General features: G+C 45.8%; 1 pseudogene; it reads left to right on the top strand.

Annotated features, from left to right (window-relative positions):
• The first annotated feature begins 242 nt into the window (after positions 1 to 242).
• Positions 243 to 4,336, top strand: LOC125987516 (DNA (cytosine-5)-methyltransferase 3B pseudogene; annotated as a pseudogene).
• Positions 4,337 to 12,059: the final 7,723 nt, after the last annotated feature.

Here is a 12,059-nt window from a genome sequence, read left to right as displayed (position 1 = left end):
GGCTGCAATGCATGGGACCACGACGGGACAGGACATTTTTGATGCGGTGGAGAAGTCCGTAAGTAAAAATGCATTGCACTGGGAAAACTTGGTAGGATTAACTACAGACGGTGCACCGGTAATGTGTGGAGGAAAAGTAGGCTTGGTTGGAGTAATGAAGGGGAAAATGCAAAACAATTAACTATCACACGCCTCTGATAACGTATCATTGCATTATCCATCAAGAAGCTTTGTGTGGGAAGATGCTGGGGATGGAGGACATTGTGACCACAGTCATGAAAACAGTGAACTTCATTCGGGCGCGTGGCCTGAATCACCGTCAGTTCCAGCAGTTTTTGCTGGAGATGGGCTCAGAACACAGGGATGTGCTGTACCATACAGAAGTGCGGTGGCTGAGCAGGAGCAAAGACATCAAGCGATTTTTTGAGCTCAGGGAAGACATTGCTCTTTTTATGAGGAGTAAAGGAAAACTCATGTCTGAACTATCAGATCCAAAGTGGATGTGTGACTTTGCTGTGTTGTGTGACATAACCGACCATCTCGCCCAGCTGAATCAGAAGCTGCAGGGACACAAACAAGTCATTACGCAGATGTCCGACAAGGTCACGGCTTTCCAGCGTAAATTGGACTTATGGATGTGGCAAGTGAAACAGGACAATCTTGTCCACGTTCCTGTTTGTCAGAGTATGTCAGCCTCATTTCCCAAGACTTTTTCAAGTGCTCAGTTGGCTACCAAACTGAGCTGGTTAAAGACTGAGTTTGATCGGCGCTTCTCTGACTTCAGAGCACAACAGTCTGGCTTTGACATCTTTGCCAATCCGTTCACCACCGATGTCTGCACTGCACCCCAGCACCTTCAGATGGTGCTAATTGAGCTTCAAAGCAACAGTGGCCTGAGAGCAAAATTCCAGGATGCTGCAATCAAGGACTTTTACCATCTGCTGCCCCCTGGTTTGATGCCACAGCTTCGACTTCATGCTGCCTGTGTTCTGTCCATGTTTGGGAGCACCTATCTGTGCGAACAGTTTTTTTCCATAATGAATCTGAGCAAAAACAAGCACAGATCATGCCTCACGGATGACAACCTCCATGCTGTGCTACGCATTGCCTCAGCACAGGATCTCAAACCAGACATTGACACACTGGCAACGGGAAAACGGTGTCAGACGTCTGGTCAGAAAACACACAGGTAAGCATTTTTTTAAAAACGTAATTAAAATATAATAAAATGTAATTCAACCAAGAAAAAGAACAGTTAAACATTGTGCAATTTAACGATTGTGCTTGCATTTCTTTTTGTGTTTATCATTTTCAGAACATGATCAATCGATAGTAGAGAGATGTGTGTGTTCAAGGACAGGCAGCATCTCCTCATCAAAGACTAACCGAAAAACTTGACCAATATAGTTGTGAACTGAGTCAACCTTTCTTTTGGCATTTTTAGTTGGTTACATATTATTTATGTGTAGCTGCTGTTGTAATTATTTAATGTTAGCAGGTCTTATGTGTGTATGCAGACAAATTGTTGTCATCAAACCATCAGTTGGATGCTAGGCTGTGTGCAGCCTTTATTGTAAAATGCTACGTGTCATACAGTTTTATGTTATTTTTCTTCATTCACTTGGACAGTTTGATCCTTCATTAATGGATTTATGTGGGTTTTCATAAGCTGACAACATTTAAAAGGATTTATGTAAGAGCAACAAGCAAACATGTTTTCTATGCAACTGTAATTGTCACTTGAATAAGTTATAATAAATAATGAGTTATTTAACATTAAGGACTAGTTACATTTATTTTTCATTACATTCAATTACATTTAGTTACATTTATAAGTTACATCTGGCCCTTTGAGGACAGCCATTATGCTGATGTGGCCCTCGGTGAAAATGAGTTTGACACCCCTGGTTTAAAGCCTTCTACACAGCCAATGTGACGGACGAAGAATACGATGCCGTGACCGCCAGAAACAACTGCGATATCAGCCTGTATCTGCTACCTGAACCCGCTACCAAAAGCAGAAGGAAACTGTCATCTTCCGCCAAAGGCTGTGAACCTGAGCCGCTAGCCAACGGCAAGGTCCTGGGAATTGCGGATCATGACTCTCTGACAGTGAATGCTCAACGGAGAGCAATGGCGGGCATTTCAGACAGCCCCAATAGGCAAACAATACCGCAAGCTAACACAGTTATGGAACTGAAGGAATGCTATACGAAATATATAAAGCCATGTCACGTAGCCCTTACAAAGTTAAAAGAGCTGACCATAAATGACAGCCTACTTGTCGAGAATGGCGACTCTGGCAAAAGGGTGGAAAAGGCACGACCCAGATATACAACACACTAAGGACGACGGAAAGCCAATTACCAGGATGGGAATAGGTTTTTGACCGGAGAGCTCATATGGGGGAAGATAGAGGGCTTCTCTTGGTGGCCCGGCTTGGTGATTCCTTGGAAAACTAAAATTTCACCTCCAGGTGTACGGAGGGTTGAATGGTTAGGTGATGGAACCCTCTCAAAGATCCCAACGGAAGCTTTGATGCCTTTTCGGAATTTCATCCAATGTTTCTGCAAAAATTCATTTGCCAGCCTGCCCACTTACAAGGCTGCCATCTTCCAAGTCATAGAGCTGGCAAGTGAACGCTCTGAGAAGTCCTTTGAAGAAGGAGATGAAGAAAAAGAAATGAATCTGATGCTGGACTGGGCAGTGAAAGGATTTCTACTATCAGGGCCGCAGGGATTTGTGCCACTTGCCATTCACGAAGCTGGCCAATTGTCCAATTCGGATTCGACTGAGTCTGACTACCAGCCGTCTGTGAAAAGGAAACATGCTTTTAAGAGTCGGGCAAGCACCTGCAACTACAGCTTCACAAGAGACACTTTAATTGAGAGGCTTAGAGACAAAGGCACAAAAATCGAAGATTGTTGTTTGGCTTGCGGGTCGCCTGACGTGGTCGTGCAACACCCATTGCTTGAAGGCGGTCTTTGTTTCAAATGCGAAGAAAACTTTACAGAAATACTGTATCGCTACGATGAAGATGGCTATCAGTCGTACTGCACCGTTTGCTGTGGCGGAACAGAAGTCCTTCTTTGTGGTAACGCCAGCTGTTGCAAATGTTTCTGTAAGAAGTGTGTGGAGATCCTGGTGGGAACCTTTCGTGACCTGAAAGATATTGATCCATGGAGCTGCTACATTTGCCGCCCAACGCAGTGCGAGGGAAAGCTCAAACTCAGGCCAGACAGGAGTGTTAAGGTCCAAGACTTCTTTGCCAACAACAATGCCATGGAGTTTGAGCCTCACAGAGTTTACCCGGCCATTGCCGCAAGCCCTTGAAGGTTCTGTCGCTCTTTGACGGCATCGCAACAGGATACCTGGTGCTCAAAGACCTTGGCTTCAAGGTGGGACGCTACATTGCATCAGAGATTTGTGAGGATTCCATCGCGGTGGGTATGATCAAGCACGCTGGCAAGATTGAATATGTCAACGACGTCCGCACCATCACAAGGAAACACCTTGCTGAATGGGGCCCTTTTGACCTGCTGATTGGAGGAAGTCCTAGCAACGACCTTTCCATGGGCAAATATCCTACGGAAAGGATTGTTTGAGGGCACCGGAAGACTCTTCTTGGAATTCTACCGCATTTTGACGTTGCTAAAGCCGAAGGAGGGTGACGACCGGCCTTTTTTCTGGCTCTTTGAAAATGTGGTGTTCGTGTCCAGCAGAGACAAGACGGACATCTGCAGATTCCTGGGGTGCATTCCAATTATCATCGATGCCGTGACTGTCAGCCCTGCACATTGAGCTTGCTACTTCTGGGGAAACCTCCTAGGTATGAATTGGCCGGCGGCCCCATCCCTGGATTAAAAAGTGAATCTTCAGGATTGTTTAGAAGTTGGCCGTGCAGCAAAGCTGGACAAGGTGTGAACCATCACAAGAAAAACTCCATGGTTCAAGGGAAATTGGGACTTCCTGTCATCATGAAAGGCGTCATCATGTGGTGTACCCAAATGGAGCAGATTTTTGGTTTCCCCAAACACTACACGGATGTGAAGAACATGGGCCGCCTGCAGCGCCAGAGGGTCCCGGGGCGTTCCTAGAGTGTCGCCGTCATTTGCAACCTGATAGCGCCACTCAAGGATTATTTCGAATGTGAATCGCACCAGCGAAGTCTGTAAGGCCGTAGATGCATGAATACCGTTTCTGGACTAAAAACCGCACCTGAATAAAACCCACGCCAGATAAAATTAGGGGAAAGTCTGGATAATAAGCTGGAGGTGTTTTAATGTCTTATTTCCATATATATGCACAAATCATACAGAATGATCAAAGTCATGAAAAATCCATCGATATAAACTGGACTATAAAATGCAGGGTTCAAAGCTTGTGCAAAAAGTAGCAGTTTATAGTCCAGAAACTACAATTCCTTTATGCATGAGCATGAGAGCTCTTCCCGGAACACCAAATGTTTGCCACTGTATATTGGTGTCCTCCCACAAGTCAAAAAACATGTGTGTAAATTGGCCTTGGGTGAGAATGTGTTTTCAACGTGCTTTGCAATTGGCTGCCCACTGGTCCAGGGTGTTCTCTGCCACTTGCAACCCTAATAAAGAAAAAAGATAAATTGATGTACTTTTTGAAAATAAATGTTTTAATGTCATAACATATGGTTACGTTGGTTAAAGGGAAGTGTGTAGTAAAAAAAATATCAGTTTTTTATTCAATTGCAAAGCTGCCGTCATGGTCTGCCTGTAGTACTTTCCAATCAGAAACGGAAGGCGTGACAGTGAGCTGTCGACCATCTGTCCGGTGTGCCCGCAATGTGTGCAACGTAAGTCACGCTTTCTGTTTCACATTGGTTGTTTACTAGCGGAAAAATAGGACAAACATGTTTTGGTTTATTTGCCTTTTTAAACTCCCAATTTAAATGGTGCCACACTCTACTGTATGATGTCACAAACAGGACAGCAGACCTTCTTCCGAAATCTCGCAGAGAAGGATTCATAGCTGTGTATTGATCTTTCTGGCATACATGAAATATTTAAACTGTGAAGGCTGCCTCTTGGTAATAACTGTTAGCATAGCAAGCATTAAAGATAAAAAACTGGGACTAAATCTAACAGTTGTATTCATTAGAGACACCCCTCCGTATTCCAATAGCATCAATATAAAGAGGACTACCATAACATGGGTCACTAAGAGCCCTTGAAACTCTCTTCAACAAATGGTTTGAACCCGATGCAGACATTGACAAGAATTGACAACAATTTCCTTGGCTCCCACTTCATAAGTCTTTATTGGTGATAGTAATGAAACCAGGATACGGTATGCTAACGTGACATATACACAAACGAGGAGCTGAGAACGGGCCTGACGTAACATTCAGTGTTATTCAAATAACTATTTCATAAACAACACGTTTATCAATAACACGTTTATCAAACCATCGGTGTCACTCCAATTCATGAAGCTAAGCAAAGTTACAAGCTACAACACAGCTATAAGCTACGCTACAAAGCTACGCTACAAGCTACGCTGCAAGCTACGCTACAAGCTACGCCGAAAGCTGCAAGCTACAAGCCACAAAGGTACAGAACAGAAAACAACATCATGCCTGGAGATAGACACAAAGGTCGATCTTGGAAATGAGGAACCTCCTCACGACCAGCATTAACAATTCTATCTGTGAACATCAAAGGGCTCTCCTCTGCAAAACGAACAATCTTAGCCGCCCTGAACAGCACCGGACTTAGCAGAGTTTATTGAGAAGGGACAGAAATGTGTTCAGCTGTGGCTGAACCACATCTACCCAAGCCTTGTAATTAACTGCCTTGTAGCCACGATAAAAAGAACTCCAATTAACTAAATCCATCGATCATCCTTTATGTAAACAATGCCACGCGTATGTGGCGCGTATGCATACGCGCCGCACCGCTGACATCGGACTCGTTGTAAGTTGCATTTCTAATTACTCCACAGACCCATATAACGATATATAAAGTGTATTTCAAATAACTATCATATTACAACAATATTATCAAACCATCTGTGTCACTCCAAATCATTAAATCCATCGATCAAATTCCTCATCCTGTATGTCAACAACGCCGCGCACGCACCGCAAAGATCTAGTATGTAATTATATTGCAGCGTTAAAGTACCAGGAAAGACGTGGGTTTGGTAAACGACTCTTTATTTAACAAAACAAGAGTTCAACGAGCCAACAACTACTGAACTGTAACGATAAAAACATATACAAGTTGCTACACGAAATAGAATATATCAAATAACTATAACATAAATAAGTTTTTCAAAAGACAGAGTCAACCCGAAAAATAAATGCAATTCTATATAAGAGATTCCATGCAAATCATGCAATAAATCGTACATCGGAGAGACAGGGAGGAACTTCATCACAAGAAAAACAGAACACAAGAAGGAGTGTGAGAAGGAGACAGCAACAAGACAAACAAGAGCAATAAAACTACAAGCAGAACAGGAACACTGTGAGTCAGCCATTACCGACCACTGTAAAAGAGAAAACCACATCATGGACTGGGAAAAGGGCAGAGTCATCCGCACTGAAGAAAACAAACATCAGCGTTAAATCAGGGAGGCCATTGAGATCCGCAAGCAGGGCCCGAGGACCATCAACAGGGATGAGGGAGCCCACATGCTCTCTACAACCTGGAACAGCATCCTGGAGAGGTGAACGGACAGCAGAGGGCATGACTCACCTGTCAAATCTGACAGGTGAGCCACGCCTTCATCCATCAGCTGATAAAGACGCGTCACAACCACGCGTGGCACTCTGATGAAGGCGGAAGAACCCGCCGAAACATGTCAGGTAATGCACCTAAAATAATTTGTTTGATATAAAAGAACTCTACCACTAGGCCACTGAACTGGAGCTTTTGTATTGTTTTTAGTTTATATAAACTTTTAGCTTTTTTTAAAAAAATTCTTAGCAGAAGCACTGATTTTTAATTTCGTTGTACATGTGTCAATGACAATAAAGATCTATCTATCCGTGTAACTAATGAAGTTCTGACGCTATGCCCAGTTTTTGTTTTTTTTGACTCTACCACGCATAAAAGCGGGTGGAGACTCTAAACTGCCCTAATTACAGCAAACCTGAAGACAGAGGTAAGTGGTTTCTCAGGTATCACCCCTCCAACTTGAGTTAACGAGGAATGACATTGCTGGTTTAAAGTCAAAGTCGATACACAAACAAACAAAGGGATAATTAGTAAAATCACATGTTACAAAAACAAGCAACATTTAATGTTGCTTTGGCTGCTTTCGGTCATCCTTTTTGCAATTAGTTCGAGTGAAGGCTAAAAATGCTTCACCTTGTCCCCAAATGCAGCAGTGGGATATGCATGTGCCAGATTGCGAAGTACTTTGCACATTTTTAGACATTCACTTCACATACTTGGAGTCACATTGAAAAAAAAAAATGATCCAAAAAATTCTGGATCTTAATTGTCACTTTCTCTTTCAGAATGAACAGAAAAGTCATAAACGCTAAAAGTGGTGGGGATAAGGAGGGACACCCGGGCCAGAGGCTGGAAGCCGGATGGTGCTTCAATCGTTCAAATGGACGGCAGCTACGAAATGAGACTGTTGCCCTCTGTGACGGTACCAGTGCTATCAAGTTGACCCTTTTTAGTCACCTAAAAGTCACAGAGGGCAACAGTTATGTGTTTTCCCATTTTACCACGGACGCGAGAAACCCCAACGTGCTGTTTTGCAAAACTAACCAGCAAAATGTACATGGGGGCGCATGTAGAGTGTAGTGATGACTTGCAGGCTGAGGCAATCCAGCTCATCTTCCCCACGTCGGTGCCAGTGTCTCTAAGACAAGTGCTTGAAAACCCTCCGGAGGGGCTGGTAACTATTGAGGGCCATGTTGAAAGTGTAAGTTTACTTCACGCACACATGCATGTTGTTAGGTTACGGATTCTAGTTATTGATCTGACTCCAAATTGCGATCAACACTTAACACATAAATTGCTATGTCCTAATCCACACACTGGCGCACCTAACAATTTTGCGAGTTCGTTCTGTCAAAGAGAAGACCAGTAGATCAATTAGACCAAATTTACCAATTATTTATTCCTGACAAAGCGCACTAATACAGGCCTGGGTCCCGGGTCCCTCACACTAAAACTCGTGCGTTTTTGTGACCACCAAAAGACGACACATTCTTCCGGGTTGCCCAGTTTTAAAGAAACACAATATGAATATTAAAACATGCAAAATATTGTGAGATGATTGGTCGATGGCCATCTCCTCCCCGGTCCAGGTGTCGCTGAGGTCAGACGGTTGGGTTTTTCCCTCGAAGGCCGGTCTCATAGACGTGCTGTTGTTCTTGTTCCTAACCGACCTTGAGATGGTCTCCTCCGGTACTCCCTATCCGGGCCTATTCCACAACACTTCGAAGAAAACAAGTTCATGCAGTTTGCCTGCACATTCCTTGCCCCCCACCAATCCACACGTGCACTCTAATACTAGATATTAATATGATTATAAGTTTAACACAACCTTAAAAAATATGTTTGCAAACTGCCGAAAGCACATTTTCCTTTATTCCCTCTCATGACCTCATTTATGAGGTCATCACCCGTTACCCTAGCAAACAGCTACCAGCGAGCTGTCGATCCTTCCTTCCCCCCGCTGCTCATGTTGAGTCACCAGGGCATATTGGCCCATCGGTGGCAACGGGCCAACGGTTTTCTCGATCAACCGGACAGTGAGTGACCTAATACATGGAATACAACAACAATCGCATAAAACCATAATTGTAGTAAAAATAGCTACAGCAACAAGCACAGACATGATGAGGCCTTTCCAGCTTCCGAACGTTTTCATCCAATCAGACCAAATATCGGTGTGTACGCCTGAATGATCTTTCATCTTTTTGTTCAGTGTCCTTAGTCCTTCCAACGCCCTGGTCAGTCGGCCTCCTGGTGCCGTGTTGTTTGGGATGAAAGTACAACATGCATCACCAAACATTCCACACACCATGTTCCTTAGCCAATAGCATGTCCAACGCAATTCTATTTTGGAACGCCATTAACGACGTTGCAGCCAATTGTTCATGAACTGCGGCAAATGATTCAGCTGTATAATTACCCAGTCGTTGGACATTGTAATGAACGTAATTAATACGGTCTACATTTTTATTGGGGGTGATCCATAGGAAGATACTTTCGAATCCCGAGGACACTTGATTAACGAGTTTATACTTATCTGGCACACCCCGGGGCACTCCTATAGTGTCAATAGTATATGTTGGATCGTCGTCGCTCAACCACGGGGCAAAACGCCTCTTTTGGCTCGCTTCAGGAGCCCCGCCACTGGGGACTCCAGGTTCCAATTGAGATTCTGTATTTCAATGGGGACAACCACCACAGGCATTATCAACGACACGAGGGCACAGATACCTGATGCATTCTTCGGCAAGCGATCCTATAATTTGTCATCTCCACACCACAACCAGATGTCACTGGTCTTCCTCTGCTCCTTCCATCATTGCTGGGTGAATCCTGGCATGTCCTGTTAAAGCTTGAAAGCAAGTGAATTTGGAAAAAAACTTTGTATATCACAATTACAAATTGAAACCTACTCACCCATTTCTATTTTACCACTCTCCCCCTTTGACACATTCACCCAATTTGTCATTACGTATCAAAAGGAACCTGCAAAGCGTCCCCTCTCATCACCACACTCATTGTAGCCAGGCCCGCGGAACCTCTAGTTACCATCTGGGCCCCGGGACCATCACACCAAGTCCTTGAAACTTGACTGTCCACCACACACACTCGGCAACACAAACAAAAATCATCGCACTCCTGTCAGTGAGTTTATAGCCCGGCTGACAGCGGACATTTGTACACACAAAAACAGACATCAAGTATCAAAATTAAAACAGTCATAAAATGAATCCTGGCGCCCGCGGATCATGTCCTGAAAACCACGTCATCAACAAGTTCATCATAAAAACCAAAAGGGCAAGGGTTAACATATTCTTGTAAATCCAACACAAACTTTCCACGAATGCAATCGACAACCTGCAAGAATGAAAACAAGTTACGCAAGCAACGCGCAATCCGGTCCTTGGCTGGTGGCTGATGCTGCAAAAAAAAAAATCAAGTCACACAGAAAACAAAGCAGAGCGTGCTATTGTCGCAAACACGTTCAAGCGTCAAACAATTGGTCACTGTCCACCTAGTCCGTCACCCCGTCGGGTGAGCTCAAAGTCGTCACACGTCAAATCATCCAAAGTCTTGCTGTTCGATACTAGTTCTGTCTTGTCTGACCATATCACTGAAATGGGCCTTCTCCATCACATCGTTTTGTTGTCGATGGTGCCCCTGATTGATCATTGAGCCATGGTTCCGGTCAGAACTCATCACTTACCAGTTCCAGACCCTCCAGTCTGTTCCACCCCTTCAGGTGAGAGGAATTTTATCCTCAATTGCAAACACATCACCCCAACTTCAGACCTCTCTGTCATGCTGTCATGTGTCGTCCGGATCATTTCCTGTTTTATTGTGTGATTTCCTCTCGTTCCAGTCAGTGTGTCCTTCCCCTGTGCGTCCGGTCACGTGATCCCCTGATTCCAAGTGTGTGCACCTGCGTCAATGACCAACTGTCTTCACCTGTGTTCCCCTCCTGTGTCCATATAACCCGCGTCTTTCCCCGTATCCAGTGCCAGTGCGTCTTGCCTTGCTGAGAACACTAGCGATCACGAAACCCTTGAGTCCACGTAGAAAGCCTTGTTTGAACGTCTTTGCTCACCGATGTTAACTTGGTTACATCGCTATCTTGTTTTTGTATTTCCCTCGGTTCGAGGCGCTTTGATTTCTCCTTTTTCTCCCTCGGTTCGAGGCACCTTAGTTTCCCCTTTTTTCCCTCCTCGCGAGGCGTTTTTTGTTCGACCATCAGTGGAGACAATAAACACTTTGTTGAACTTTGGAATCTCTGCATTCGAGTCCTCTCCCGGCTCTGCGCCTGACATTACGCACTGGCCAGACATGGACTCGGCAGAGACAGCGCAGCTGGTCGCCCAAGTCCGCTCCCAGACGTCGCAGCTGGGCCAACAGCAGAAGCAGGTCGATGCTCTGAGTGTTGGAGTTCAGGAACTGGCGAAGAACCAGGAAGGCTTCCAAGAGGCGGTGGCCGCCCAGGTGGATGCGTTGAGTCATCAAATGCAAGACGTCATCACTCTGCTGACCACGGGGCGAGCTGCGACACCCTGTTCCACAGTGGCGCCCCCTGTGGACCACCCGGCACCCGCGCCTATTGCGAGGGGGATCAGACTGGCTTCCCCGGAACGATATGCAGGTGAACCCGGGCTGAGTCGAGCCTTTATAACGACTTGTGAGATGCAGTTCGAGCGAGCTCCCGGCGACTTCCCAACGGAACGCTCCCGGGTGGCGTACACGATATCCTATTTGACGGGAAGAGCCCGGGCGTGGGCGACCGCAGAATGGGCCAGGAACTCCGCTACCTGTCACTCGTTTTCCGGATTCATCGAGGCCCTGCGCATGGTGTTCGATCCAGCTCCCACGGACAGAGAGAAGGCACGAGAGCTGTGCCATATCACCCAGGGTCGAGAGACGGTCAGCGACTACGCGATCCGCTTCCGCACTCTGGCCGCGGAAAGCGGATGGAACTCGTCGGCCCTGTACGATGCTTTTCTCCGGGGTCTTTCCGGGACCATCCAAGACCAACTCATTCCCCTTGATCTTCCTGTGGAACTCGACGCTCTCATCGCGTTGGCCGTCCGAACAGACAACCGACTACAGGAATGGAGGAAGCAGCGCACAAGCCGGGGCGCGATCGTTACTCCTTCCGCATCATTGGGCGGGCGGTCATCCCACGTGACGCACCACCAAAGATCGACCCCGGCATTACCACTCGCTGGGACGGAACCCATGCAGCTCGGCAGGGCCAAATTGAGCGAGGAGGAAAGACAGCGTCGACGCCAGGAGGGCCGCTGCTACTACTGCGGGGCGCTTGGACATCTCCGCCTCTCCTGCCCGGAGCGGAAT

This window comes from Syngnathus scovelli, chromosome 19 (genome assembly GCF_024217435.2).
Source record: "Syngnathus scovelli strain Florida chromosome 19, RoL_Ssco_1.2, whole genome shotgun sequence".
In the NCBI taxonomy this organism is placed as follows: domain Eukaryota; kingdom Metazoa; phylum Chordata; class Actinopteri; order Syngnathiformes; family Syngnathidae; genus Syngnathus; species Syngnathus scovelli.
Note: the sequence above shows the minus strand (reverse complement) of the source record. Positions and strands in the feature narration are given on the sequence as shown.